At 35.2% G+C, this 13,710-nt stretch overlaps 1 protein-coding gene across 1 annotated transcript in view; it reads right to left on the bottom strand.

The window, feature by feature from the left end:
- Window positions 1-13,710, bottom strand: part of LOC136803406 (vacuolar protein sorting-associated protein 33B-like) — a 42,201-nt gene that overhangs the window by 19,809 nt on the left and 8,682 nt on the right. Inside the window, exons 2-7 of the mRNA XM_067060126.1 lie at window positions 4,012-4,092; window positions 3,250-3,317; window positions 2,837-2,882; window positions 2,341-2,429; window positions 1,721-1,828; window positions 170-253 (exon numbers count right to left, since the gene is read on the bottom strand). The gene's annotated coding sequence lies outside the window, so the exon portion shown is untranslated. The remainder of the gene's footprint in view (window positions 1-169; window positions 254-1,720; window positions 1,829-2,340; window positions 2,430-2,836; window positions 2,883-3,249; window positions 3,318-4,011; window positions 4,093-13,710) is intronic.

The following is a 13,710-nucleotide window of genomic DNA, read 5'->3' as shown; positions in this document are numbered from 1 at the left end:
AATAGCAAAGGAAGAAAGTTTCAGATAGGGAGCTTTTTCGCCTAGATAGTATCCTGACAGGGCCTGGAGCTGAAATGTCATTTTTGTGATACAGAAACTCTAATGTATTCTCAACCTAGAATATATAATGGATTAAACGAAACCGATAAAAAGATAAAAACGTACGTACTTCTATCCAACATTATCATTGATCCAATTTCAGGACCACCGGGTGGATTGTAATCTCGATCCTCTTCCACAAGTCATGTATCCTCTACAAAAAAAAAGACCAAAAAATGTTGCATTGTTGAAAGCCAATCATATATCATATTCTTTTACACTCTAGATAGGCTAACTGCTCACAGATTTAAAGTCGACTAAGTCCACCATCTTTTTTTCTATTTTACCTTAGATTTTCGAACGTTCGAATATCAAAGCATTCGAATCGCAATTTTGACGAGCAGAATTGAAAACAAGATGGCGGTTTATTCAGCTCCATAGATTTATAAAGCCCGACGGGCTAGACGTCGCAGGCAAAAAAGAATTGAATTTCGGAAAAATTATTGTTGCTATTGTTTTCGAAAACCCGCAAAGCTTCTGATTGGTCAAGCGCAGAAATCCTATTGTAATGTCACGTGACCTAGGTAGGATTTCCTACCTAACAACCACCGCACACTTTCCAGCCGAAGCACGACATCTAGCCCTTCGGGCTTTATAAATCTATGGTCCTACATACAGGTAGATTGCCAGATCCATAGGTAAGTAGTTACAGATCAGTGAGTCAATCTATAGATATAATAAGAAGCTGTCTGCTGATCTTGAGAGCAAATGGAAAATATTTTTTACTTGACCCATCAAAAATTTAGAACTATTATTTTCAATGCCGATTCAATATTGTTTATCATTGAAGCGTTCTAAATTGATGGTCTGCTCTGTAATTTTAGAGAGGATATTATACTGTCGAATCGAACAATCAACTGACGTAACGCGCTCTATTTGGCTTCTGTGATTCGCTTTAAAACTGTAATATTTTTTATACAGGCTCAGCATTTTTTTCATAAAGATTCAGAACTCTCAATTCAAATATCGTTAAACTACCTTTAATGTCAGATTATCGAAAGGAAGTGCGATATGAGGAAAATAAGTATTATTTTTCTTAACTGCTGATGAAAATCATTCAGGGATTAAAAAAACTTTTGATGACAAAACGATACAACAATGTAGTTCCGATTTGATAGCTCAAACTTCAATACACGTGGCCTTCGAATTCATTCGGTGTTTAGATACCGTGTAATTTGCAGGAGTAAAATATCAAATCTCTAGAGCCTTTTGATTGGATAAAAAATTAATATGCGTAATTTTCAACCAATCTGAATTTATCATTTTTCATGTACTGAAAACTACATGAAGTAAAAACAGAGTACACCTTTTTATAAGACCAAACTATATAAGAACATAAGAACATAAGGTTTCAATGGCCAAAATATTAAGAACAAGCTAAGAACTTTTCATGGCTTTGAAGACTCTAAGACATCCGATTTCTTAGGAAATAGACAAAAATACTTTCTAAATGGTGAAAATAAGAACATATGTTAAAAACAATTTTTAGGCTTACAGCTCAAAAGGTAAGAACATCCGATGGCTTCAAAAATTTTGGAAGTTCTTAAAAAAAGGCTGACTCGTACAAACTGATTCTAAATATTATACTCGATATTTAAAAACATTTAAAAAAGAGAATTACCATCGAGTTCAAGCCTATCAGATGTGGTGCTTTGGGAATCGTTCCAAATGTTCCTTGTATGGATGATAAAGCTCTGGCTATTGAATGATACCATGTTGTATCGTTGTCCTAGAGATAAAAAATAATGAATACAAGACTGCCCTATTGCAAAGCTTTCCGATAATTTTCAATCATTTTCCACCTAATTAATTATTTGAACAATTCTATCTCTTATCCCTGGGAAAAGGGTTGAATTTTATCAATATTCATTTTTAATACTTCAATAAGGACTACAGCGAAAAAACACTTTTATTGCATATTATGTGAATATGGTAAGTATTATTTTTGAAACTGAAATTATCATTCTGAAAAAAGAGACCCAGCAAATTTTGAGTTGTAAGTCATGAGTCGGAGTCTCAAGTCGGTAAACAAAAAAGTGTAAGAAAATGTCAAGGTTTAGTTATTTCTAAATTTACGTTAGCTTTTTAAATCCCCTAAAAAAATTATGTTAAAACGATTATATATAAAATTTTGAAACATAGACTGAAACACTTTATAAATCTTAAAAAAGTTGTCTTTTAGTGCGTTTCATGAGTATTATACAGAGTGCATAAGTAAGAGCCAGTAAAGTTTAATCTTACCAGGAAAAACTGTTTGAAATAGAGCGGCATTTCCATTGTTACCACATCTGTATCAAGTCTTATCAAATCCAAATTGAATTCTTCTAGATCTAAAAAGTGAGAAGGATAACGTTTTATATTTTTTTGTAGAGGGCTTGAAAATGATTATAATTATCCCTATATTCCTAGAAAAATTTTAGGGAAATCACAAAAATCTGTAAAAATCCCAGCCAAAAAAGCTAAAATCAGGAGAATACATGAATCGTAGGCTCAAGGTAATACTTAAGATATTATCCTTAACTAGATATGCTTATAAGTGCAATGCTTACAATTAAAAACAAGATGTATGCAATTTAGACAGAAAAACATAAAGAACAACCAAGGCAATTGTTGTCAAACCTTATAATGGATACGGTTTCAGAATGAAAGTTCCAAATCAATAAATCAGTTCAATCAATCCAATACCAAAATATCATAATGATTGATGATAAATAAACTCGAAACAAGTGTTCTTTACCTCCATAAATTCCTTCTTGCTCCAGAATGATATCACAAGTTGATAGCTGAAATAAACGAAAATAAAATCTGTTTTCTTTGGGTCTCATCGATAAATGAACCTTTACTGATGCACTGCACAAACAAATTATAAAATTCTGACTTTTTGTCAATTTTCCTATCTTAAAATCACCCCTGTGTCACAGACTAGCTGGAAGATTTGGCAAAAATTTTGTCCCCGTGGGAAAATACCCTGGAATTTCAGCCCCACTGGGAAATTGACTTTGATTTTGCCCCCATTCGAAATTGATTGTTCAAAAATTACACTCCGAAACCATCCCCTCTGGATTTCAATACAAATTTATTTTTATCCACGCTGTGAGGAAAAAGGTTTCACAGGGGTGTTTAATAAAACGAAGAATACTAATTTTTTACCTTTGTTGGGGTGAAAATAACTTGACATTTGCGTTTCATTCCTTTCATTTTATCCAAATTTATGTATTCTATTGTTTAAAATATAATTGAGTAATGATAAACTGTGTTTTCCTAAAATTAATAAATGCAATGTCATAAAACAACATCGGGACCAAAAAAGGATTCTTGGTCCTCGTCAAAGGTTGACGTCAATTCTTTTCAATCTCTCATTCTAAATCATTATCCTCTATAATGTCAGCTTAAGTAGTCTATATTAAGTTGTGTATAAATAGGTTCAATGATGGTACTAATATAATTGGGCCATTCCATTTTATATGCATACAGGGGGGGGGTGGACAACCGTTTAGAATTTCCAGGGGGTCTAAAGGAGTATTTTTTATATTTGCAGGAGATAAATAGTTATTTTAAATTTCTAAAACACTGAATTTAATTCATCCACCCTCATTTTAAGGTTTGAAAAGAATCTTTACAAGGGCTCTTTTACAAAGTTTTCCATTCTCCAGGAGGTATAAACACATTTTTTAGAATATTTTTTTGAACTGAAAAGGTTCGTCTATCCCCATGTACTTATGGAAATTAAATGTAACAAAATTCAAAATTCTTTTGGTATTACAGACATAACAATGAAGAACGCAACATTTTATAGCTCTAAGTTCTGAGACCACATTAAATTATATCCTTAATGGCTTGAGTGAAATCCTTACAGTTACCTGGAGATTAGAAGCCATAATTTGCAAATATGTAAAATTATATAAAAATTACCTTTAAAAATTTGACACCAGTAATTTGATCGAGCGGTTTCATGAGTTCTTCATCCAAAAATAAATCTTTTGCTCCATCAAGCTAAAATACGAATAAAATTAATACATTAAAAATTATTGGTAAAAATCTAACCAGAGAGATGTTAAAATTAGAAAGAGTGATGTGTTTTTGTATAAGTGGAAAAACCAGTTATTTGTTAGCTGTATAGTCGTTTGGGAGAATGCGACGACCTATTGACTCAGTTCTGCATATCAGCACGTCATGTGGGAAAATTGCAATGCCGAATTACCTTGTCTAATTCCGCCATAGCAATTATCTGGGCTTTAAAGTGTTTATAGATAAAACCTTCTGAATTAGAGCTGCTTAAAATAATCAATTCAACTACAAATTGTAACTACTTTGCAGATCAGATAGTTGCTATGGCGAATTAGACAAGCTATATATGTCAACATTACACAAAGCTACAGTAAACCATAGCCTAATGAAGTCTCACTTTTCACCAAGCAAGCACGAAACCTATAGTTATACTCTAATTTCAAATTCCAGTTTGTTTTGACTAAACTTCATAACCCATAACTCATAACTCAAAGCCAGCCAACGATCAACTCTTATCATATTAGGTGGCATCGTTTCTACACTGGGTAAGTTAGCCTGGTGTGTCTCATGGTGCGTGCAGGCATGTGTGCACAAATAGAAATGCTAGAATTGGTGTAATATAACATGCAGAAAACAAACACTGGACAGTTATGTTCGGCATAAGTTAGTAATTCTTTTCAGCACCAGACAAAAATACCAGTTAGCCTGGTGTGTCTACAGGGTCCGCTATTGCAACATGGACCTATTCGTAAAAATCCAGCTTCAAGCAAACCTGAAGCAAGCTGCCTGTTCCTAAACTGACATAGAATTTAAAAAATTTCACCCACAAAACAGATAAACAAACAAAAAACTATGTGCAGGTCCAAACAGAAAATATTTGAAGACTTTCAGTTAGTCACACTAGGAAATCCAGCTTTCAGAAAAAACAACATCAGTTCTATTCTAGTTCTAGTTCTATCTAATTATCACATAATACATTACGTACATTTTCGTGATTTTAAACATAAACGATAAAATAAAATAAAAAGTTAAAAACATTTGCGTAAGATGTTCTAAGACGCTGGTAAAATGTGGAAAGCACAAAAGTAGGTGTAGACTCAAATATCAAGTGTAAGAGTGAGCTGGGACGAGACGATGACATGCCAAGCTAAGTAGAAAATTGTAGGAATTATAGGGAAACATATTTGTAATTTGGAAATTAAAAACTATTAAAATAAATATTTTCAAATCAAAATGTAAGATAAAAATATTAAGTTGAAATATTAAAATTATCCATGTCGATGATTCCACGATGGTGATGAGGCCAGCAGTGCTAAGTAAAAAAGTAAACACGGCACAAAAATTGTTCAAACAAAAGACAAAGCATTGGGACACAAGACACAAAAAGTAAAATCGCAAGAGACAAAAAGGACTAGCTCAGCATAGAAAAAAGTAAAAATCAAAAAGAAATTAAAAATTCCACAAGTTAAAATTCGTAGTTTGAAATGCTAAGGCTAAATTTATCAGGGTCTTCTTCATTGACGATATGGGTTGGTAAGGCATTCCACAACCTAATTGTTGACGGGACATAGCTGTATTCATACGACTGGATTCGTGCATTTATTGCTATTGGTATAATTTTTAAGTTAAAGCGGTACGAGCACGACATACAAGAGAAGATAAATAAGCAATTTGACCGTGTAGAATCTTATGCATGTAGTTCAGTTTAGTTTCATACCGTCTTTGCTGGAGGGTCTTAAGGTTAAGATTAAGAACCATGGTGGTTGGACTACTGGAATATCTCCAATCATTACATATAAATCTGGATGCCTTGCGTTGGACCATTTCTAATTAGTTGATGTTTGCTGTAGTGTGAGGATCCCAGACAACTGATGCGTATTCAAGAATCGGCCTCACATAGGTACGATAAGCTTGGAGCTTGATTACTTGGTTACATGTACGCAGGTTACGCTGGAGGAAGCATCTGATTTGGTTGGCTTTTTTCGAGGTGAAGTTGACATGGGTATTCCAAGATAACTTTTTGTGTATAAATACGCCAAGGTATTTTGCTGAGTCAACAAGCTCAAGGATCTGGTTATGCATGGAATAGTCAGATAGAATGATCTTGCGCTTATTGGTGACTCTGAGGACCTTGCATTTGTCTGGATTGAATTCCATGGACCAATGCCTTTCCCACTCAATCAGATTTATATTTAGATCATGTTGAAGTTGATAAGCGTATCTGTTAAAAAAGACCCGCTAAAAGGTCTCTGAAAAATACTTCGCGTCAAAATATGTACAGTTAAAAACAACAACTCTGCTTAACTTTCTCAATCCTAAAATATAACATAAATATATATCAAATCTTTGAAGACTCTATGTAAAATGTAAATTAACAAAATATACAAACATCCAACAAAAGCGACAACCAAGCAATTGATTAATTTTTAACATTATTGAAAAGATCTCGAGTTTTCAGGACTTTGGCCCCTTAAAAATTAAGGTATCGAGAATTAAACGATGAAACATATTGTGCATCAAAGCATAGGACTTGGAAAGTCAAAAATAACAAATTGAAAGAAGCAATGCTCTCAGAACTGAGCTATCATGATGTAAGCAATATCAACGTAAATATAAGGGGCAAACGTATTAATGACTTAAGTTATTTAATGTTTTTCATCTCTTCATTCAAATGCACAAGTGCATTTTCAAGATCAGCAAGAGTTTTCTTTTGCTCTTTAACTTTTTGCCTGAAAGCATTGGCTTTAACGAGGAGGTCCATTTTCTCCTTTTTTTCAGCTTGAATACTTAAGGTCTCGACATCATCTTCGAGTGTTGTAATGCTTGACTGGAGCTTTATTATCTTCTTTGATTCAACTTCTGCGATTTCTTCCCTTTTCAGTTTTCGCTTCAAATCATTCGCGGTGTCAGCTTTTTCAGCTTTTTTTGCCTCCAATGCAGCAAAATAGCGAGAATGAGCCAATTTGCAGCTTTTCAACATTTCGGCTGGTAATGGCAACTCCCAGATAGCTTTATCTGCATGGTGAAGATAGTCAATAACTAGCCTTTGGCTGATCAATGAGCTCTTTTCCATGTTTTCTACCAAAACTTCTTTGTTGATGGAAAACCCCCTCTCAACTGCAGCTTGACCGTGAGACAGTGTTAACACAAGTTTACACACCTGCCAGCAATTTTGAAAGTAGGCAACATCCATGATCTTTCGATAAAAATGATCGAGACGAACTTTCTTTGAGTCGAAAGTTAGGAATTCCAATTTAAGACTGCTGTTTGCGGATTTAACAATTGAGGCATATTCTTGTTTAGCCTTATCTGCTTTCTTTGACTTCAACCAAGAAGATTCGTAGAGACGTTCACAGAGCTTATCAAAAAATTTTACACATCGATCTTTCTTGTTGAGGATATTTTCAGGCGATAGTGATGATGCAAATCGAGCTATACCATACTTCAAAGGACATCGCTCTTGCATTTTGGTTATTAAAGCAACCAACATGGATTTTGAATTACTTTTGAAGGCTCGTTTCTTTTGATTGTTTGGCATTTCAGCTAGTTTGGATTTCGTAGCAGTTGGAAGTTTGATCAAATCCACTGGTAGGGTGTTCTCTGACTTTGATACATCCAATTTCACCAGTTTCAGAGATGTATCAGCTTTCTCAAGAACTTCGGGCTTGACAACCATTTTCATCAACGATTGAAACACACCAACAAGAGCTTTCTCTAGAAATGGAACCATAGGCTTATCTGTTTGAAACTCAACAAGGTAGCTTCGAAGACAGGAGGCGATATCTTGGAAAACTTGCATCTTCAAAGGAATGTATGCATCAAGATGGTGTCTTACAAGTGTTTCGTAGGAAGCAGTTTTCGGACGATAGCTTTTGGCCGAACCTTGCCAATGTTTGACAATCTTGACAATATTTGGCCATAATTCCATAGCTCTTCCTGCAACATCTTCATCCTCAACCCAGCGAGTCGTACAGAACCTGAAATTGCAATCAATGTCATATATTTAATTTTAAGTTGCAATCAGCACAATCAATTTAATGATTTATGGCGATTTTTTGTAAATTTCGGAGAAGCTTGAGGAATAATCTTTATGATAATCTCTATACAAAGGTTTTTTTGAAAAAAATAATAGAAACATGCAGAGGGAACAAGAGCGAAAGGTATATTCATGCGGTAAAGGAAATTGACAGCATTCACAAACTTCAATGTAAACATCTCTTCGTGCCGGTGAATGGTCAAATATCTTCCACATAGCTTTCAATATCTTATTTAAGCACCAATCCGTAGCTTCCACACCAGATTTGAAAGAACCGTGGATAACATGAAGCCCACATGAACCAATGTTTATGATTGAGGGGAGATCATCTTCACACCGATTATCGTGTAACAGTTCTAAAACCTTCCAATTGGTGTTTGGGCCATCCATGGACAGTTGGATCATACGTTTTCTTGCAAATGGTTTCAATGTCTCATCAAGACACTCATAAAGGTTAACAGCCTTGGTGCGCTTCAAAAACTTGGAATCATAAAACCTTGTCGACACTTTATTAGCACTATCGTCCCAATATCTAAAGTGAACATCCATTTGCTCTTCTTGAACTACTTTATTCATACTCTCATCATATGACAAAACAAAAAATTCAGAGACATTGATTGACTTCAACAACACATCTTTGAAATAAGGCGCAAGCCCATAGTTGATAAAGTATCCACATTTTGTTTTGCTTAATTGGAAGGATTTCGCGATTTCACTGTCCGTAAACATAGCTTTAAAAAGTTTATTCAGACCAAGACAAGATCTAAGTGAAAAGTGACTAATTGACACTTTCAACGTCCAAAGAATTTCTGCACGGAGGGCACTAACCGGAACGATCGTACTCTCAACTGTTTTTTTACTCTTGCTTTGAGGAGTCTCAGACGAACTGGATTGCTTTGCCTTCTGAAAAAATACTCCAACATTTGAATCTCTTGATTTCTGAAGTTCTTTATGTTTCTTTCCAGCTGCATGACTGGTCAAAGCTGCTATCCCCATGTTAGAAATGTCAAAGTCTTTCTGGCATAAGTTACAATAAGCTTTGGTTTTAGTATGTGCCTTTTTAATCCATCTCGAAAATCTGGAATCAGTCAACCAAGAGTCGTTAAAGTTACATTTATTTTTACTACTCATTATTCTAGTCTAAAACGAAAAGGAAACATGATCAGAATACAAATCTGAAAAAACTAATGTGACTTTTGCAAACTGCCATAAAAGACAAAAATGAAAGCTAGTTCTAATCTAATAATCAGAATACAAATTTCTTGGTTGATCACTGAAAAAGAAAATTATAAAGAATTAACTTCTGAACAACAATAAGAAATTCTAGGACTATTATAAAAAATATCCAGGACAATAAGAGAAAAAAAATCCAGGACTTTCCAGGACTTTCATGACTTTTTTGAATTTTCCAGGACGCTTTTCCAGGACTAAAACAAAATCCAGGACTTTCAAGGACTTTCCAGGACTTTCCAGGACTAGTGGCCACCTGACTGATTCAATTTTTCTGTATAATAGAGCATCATCCGCAAAAAGACGAATTTGAGAGTTCACACACAATGGTAGATCGTGTATACTAGAAATAGAAGTGGTCCCAATACTGTCCCTTGGGGAACACCAGATAATACCATGGCCTTGTCTGAGCTCTTGCTGTTAACAACTACAGTTTGCGTTCTGTTTGCAAGGTAATTTCTAATCCAGGAGAGAGTATTACCTCTTATTCCGTAGTGATCAAGCTTAATGCACAGTTTGTCATGGTCTACCTTGTCAAATGCTTTGGAAAAATCAAGCAAGATGGAATCGATTTGACTTCCCTCATTAAGCGATTTTGCAAGGTCATTAATGTAAAAGCTGAGATTCACATGAACGATTTTTCCGAAAGCCATGTTGTGTATCAGTTAGTATGTTGTTTTTATCAAAGTGAGAGATGATATTACTGTGAAGAATATCCTCAAATATCTTGCATGATACTGATGTTAGGCTCATAGGCCTGTAGTTTTGGCTCGTCTGTTTTCCCTGGTTTGAAGACTGGGGCAACCAAGGCATGACGCCAGTCCTTTGGAGTCATTGACTGCAGTATGGATGCCTGCATTACCAATGTCCAGGTGCGATTTCATTACCAAGCTCCTTTAGGAATTTAGAGGAGACATTGTCTGGACCAGATGCTTTGTTTGGGTTGAGATTTTTTTAAAGTTTCTTGACTCCTGCTATATTGATAGTTATGTCTGGCATAGTTATGCAACGTTGACCAATGAGTGGAGGGATGCGTCCATCTGGTTTAGAAAAACCACTGGAGAATTGATGGTTCAGTATGTCTGCTTTCTTTTAGTCATCAATGTGGATGTGACCCTTATCATTTAGAGGGGCATCACCATCATTATCACACTTACGAGATTTTATAAATGTAAACAGTTTTTTGGGATTGTTGTTCTCTCCGGGATCAACACATTTCACTACATAATTGTTAAATGCTGCTCTACAGGTTTTCCTTGATTTGATGGTAAGTACTTTAAATTTGTTCCAGTCTTCTTGTCTATTTTGTTCGTTTAGCACGTTTGTAAGCTCTTTTTTTCCTTCTGCAAAGTCTTTTGCATTTGGTTGTGATCCAGGGTTGCGTATATCGAGGTGAAGTTGTTTTTGAAGGAACAAAACTCATTGAAGAATCGACCAAGCATTTTGAAACTAGATCATAGTTGATCAATTGGCGTGGTTGTATTGTTGTTTGCCATGAAGTTGGTCATTTCGGAGTTAACATGGTCTTTTATCGTGTTTAGGTCTGCCCTTTTTCATAGGTAATGTATACCTTCCTTTTAATAGATTTTGATCTCTTTGGGTGACAGGCAATATCAACCATCACAGCTTTCAGTCATCTACAGGATGTATTTACAACAACAAGGATGAGAGTTACCTGAATCAAGTTCAAGTTCCCAAGGCAATTAATTAAAACTTGTAAACTTAAAATGATAGTGTATCAACTAACCAAATTTATTCATTAAATTCCTGAGACAGCGCTTCAATTTTTAAGGCCTTGTTTATACGCTAAAGTAAAAGTAATTCTGCACATGTAGATGGGTCAGTGTTTGAGGTCCGGCAAAATTTCCGGGAAATAGCCTATTCGGCAGTGAGCGGATCTAGGTGGGTTCTGTCTCCCCCGTAGATCTTTTTCTTGGGAAGTTGATCTTCAAATTAGTTAATTCAAGGTTGGCTTGGCTCAAATTTTTTCATGTATAGCTCAAATTTTAGGCAATTTCTCATTGTTTTTGAAAATGTTAATTTCATTAAAAAGCGCTGGGTTATTTTTTCATGAATCACTTTGGAAGTTTTTGAGGCGCATTTTTTTGCTTGCAAGTCAAGTAAGCGATACAGCGCTTCCGCAGCATTAATCTTTGATACGCATTTCGGGGAGACGCTAGTGTGACCAACTGACTTTGAGCTATCAGGTGTTACTAAATCATCCTCTGTGCAATTCTTTCTACCATTTTGTGGGTGAAAATGACGTCACACCGAATTGGTCTATATACCAGCGGGGCTGCAGACTTTATTCCAGATAAACAAATGTCCAGGTACAGTAAATCTTATGTCCGGGTACAATAAACCTTAAGTCCAGGAACTGTTGAAAGGCCAATTGTGTGTCACGTTAAAGTTTTAGCAAAAGATATAAGGATTTAATACCATCAACTATAATTGAACTTTTTACTGACCGAACTAATCGAGCTTCTATTGCTTAAAAAATTGTGAGTGTTTGATAAGGTTTGATTGGTTTTTTTAATCAATCTTTTAATCATTCGATGGATTATCGTTTAGTTTGATTTTTCAATTGGTTTGACAAAATTTCGGGATAGATTGATCAGACGGTCTGGTACCGTGAGATCTGGTAACTTGCATCAGTGGAGGCTAACATGCATAGCCCTCAAATGAATGACCTGTCTTGGTCCTTAAAATACAAAGTTAAATCAAAACAAAAATGGTAGAGTAGAGCTGCGAGCGAAGCTGCGTAGTTCATTTGTTTTGAAATTTTGCTGCTTTGATTGGTCAGCCATTTGCACTACTGGGTCAGAAACCGTTCGATTCGGACACACGAACGCTTTTCCATGCGCGGCGAACGGGTTACCCGTTCGTGACGAATGCTTATGATATCTTTTAATACAACCGTTCGTCACAAACGGGAAACCATTCGTGACGACCGGTTTTAAAACAAAACCGTTCGTGACGAACGCTTATAATAAAAAATCAAGATATAAAACCATACGTGGAGAATGCTTTTCCGTTTGCCGCGAACGCTTTTGAAGAATCATTTAAAAAACCGTTCGTCACAAACGGTTGTACGTTTTAAAAAGGTGTGTGACGAATGGTTTTCCCAAATAATTGTGAAGATTATTGGATGATTCCCTCATACTGCTGTTTCTTTAAGCTCAATGATGATGAAAAGCATTTAATTTTTCTTTGACTTCAAATGGAGTCACTGAGACAGGGGTGTAAGGAAAGTTCAATAATGATAATAACTACCATTATTTCCCGTACTGTCGGGTAACGATTAGCCAGTGGTTTGGAAAAAATCTTAAGTAGCGAGGGGGGACTGGAATAAAACTGTACGTCTAAAAATAGACGTTCACGGCTGGTAACCGGAAAATTCCCGCCTATAGGTTTAAGAAAGAAAAAATTGCTTGATTTCGTGAGCCGATAAATTGCCGGCTTAATTCTATGAGTGAGCGGACGATTATCGAATATTGCCGGCAATGTGGCGGATCATTTTCCAATGTTTGCCGAAAAGATTTTTATGTACTTAAAATCGCTTGGAGGATCACAATAAGTAATATATGTAATATCTTTAAAGGCCAAGGGTATGGTCAGAGAAAAATATTATTGACCTAATACTGCTAAAGGTAAGGTAAAGAATTGAATCCAAAAGATGTTCAAATTCATGAAAATGCTACATTGTTCGATTATTGAGCGAGAGAATATTTAAACAAATATATTACAAATTCCGGAACCGGGACCCTAATCCTAACACGAGAAGTTAATCGAAAGCTAATTTATTGTCGATCCAAAAAAATCTTTCTATACAAGCTTTCGTTGTTTTTATTTCTGCATTCTTGTCTCTTTTCGAATGTTGAACACTGTTGAACATTTTTATGAACTTTTCGAACAAGAAACATTCGATTCCCCACAATCACTTCCGCATTCTTGTCTCTTTTCGAATGTTGAACACTGTTGAACATTTTTATGAACTTTTCAACAAGAAACATTCGATTCCACACAATCACTCCCGCATTCTTGTCTTTTTCTAATGTTGAACATACATACAAACGAACTTTTCGAACAAAAAGCATTTGAAACGGGTTTTTGCAAAAAACAACAACTCTCGGGGAGAAGTTATCAAAAGAGCTCCTTATAAAAACATAACAAGAAGTTTCCGGCTAAAAGCAGCGGAATTTTCTTTCTATGTAGGTGTAATTTTATTACAGAGAGAAATTTCAGTTTTCTTAAAAAAGATATATAAAGTATCAAGTTGAACATGAATATTTTTACTGGACATAAAAATAGATAAAAAATAACGTAAAATCCACAAG

Source organism: Clytia hemisphaerica, unplaced genomic scaffold (genome assembly GCF_902728285.1).
Source record: "Clytia hemisphaerica strain Z4C2 unplaced genomic scaffold, Clytia hemisphaerica genome assembly, whole genome shotgun sequence".
Taxonomy (NCBI): domain Eukaryota; kingdom Metazoa; phylum Cnidaria; class Hydrozoa; order Leptothecata; family Clytiidae; genus Clytia; species Clytia hemisphaerica.
Note: the sequence above shows the minus strand (reverse complement) of the source record. Positions and strands in the feature narration are given on the sequence as shown.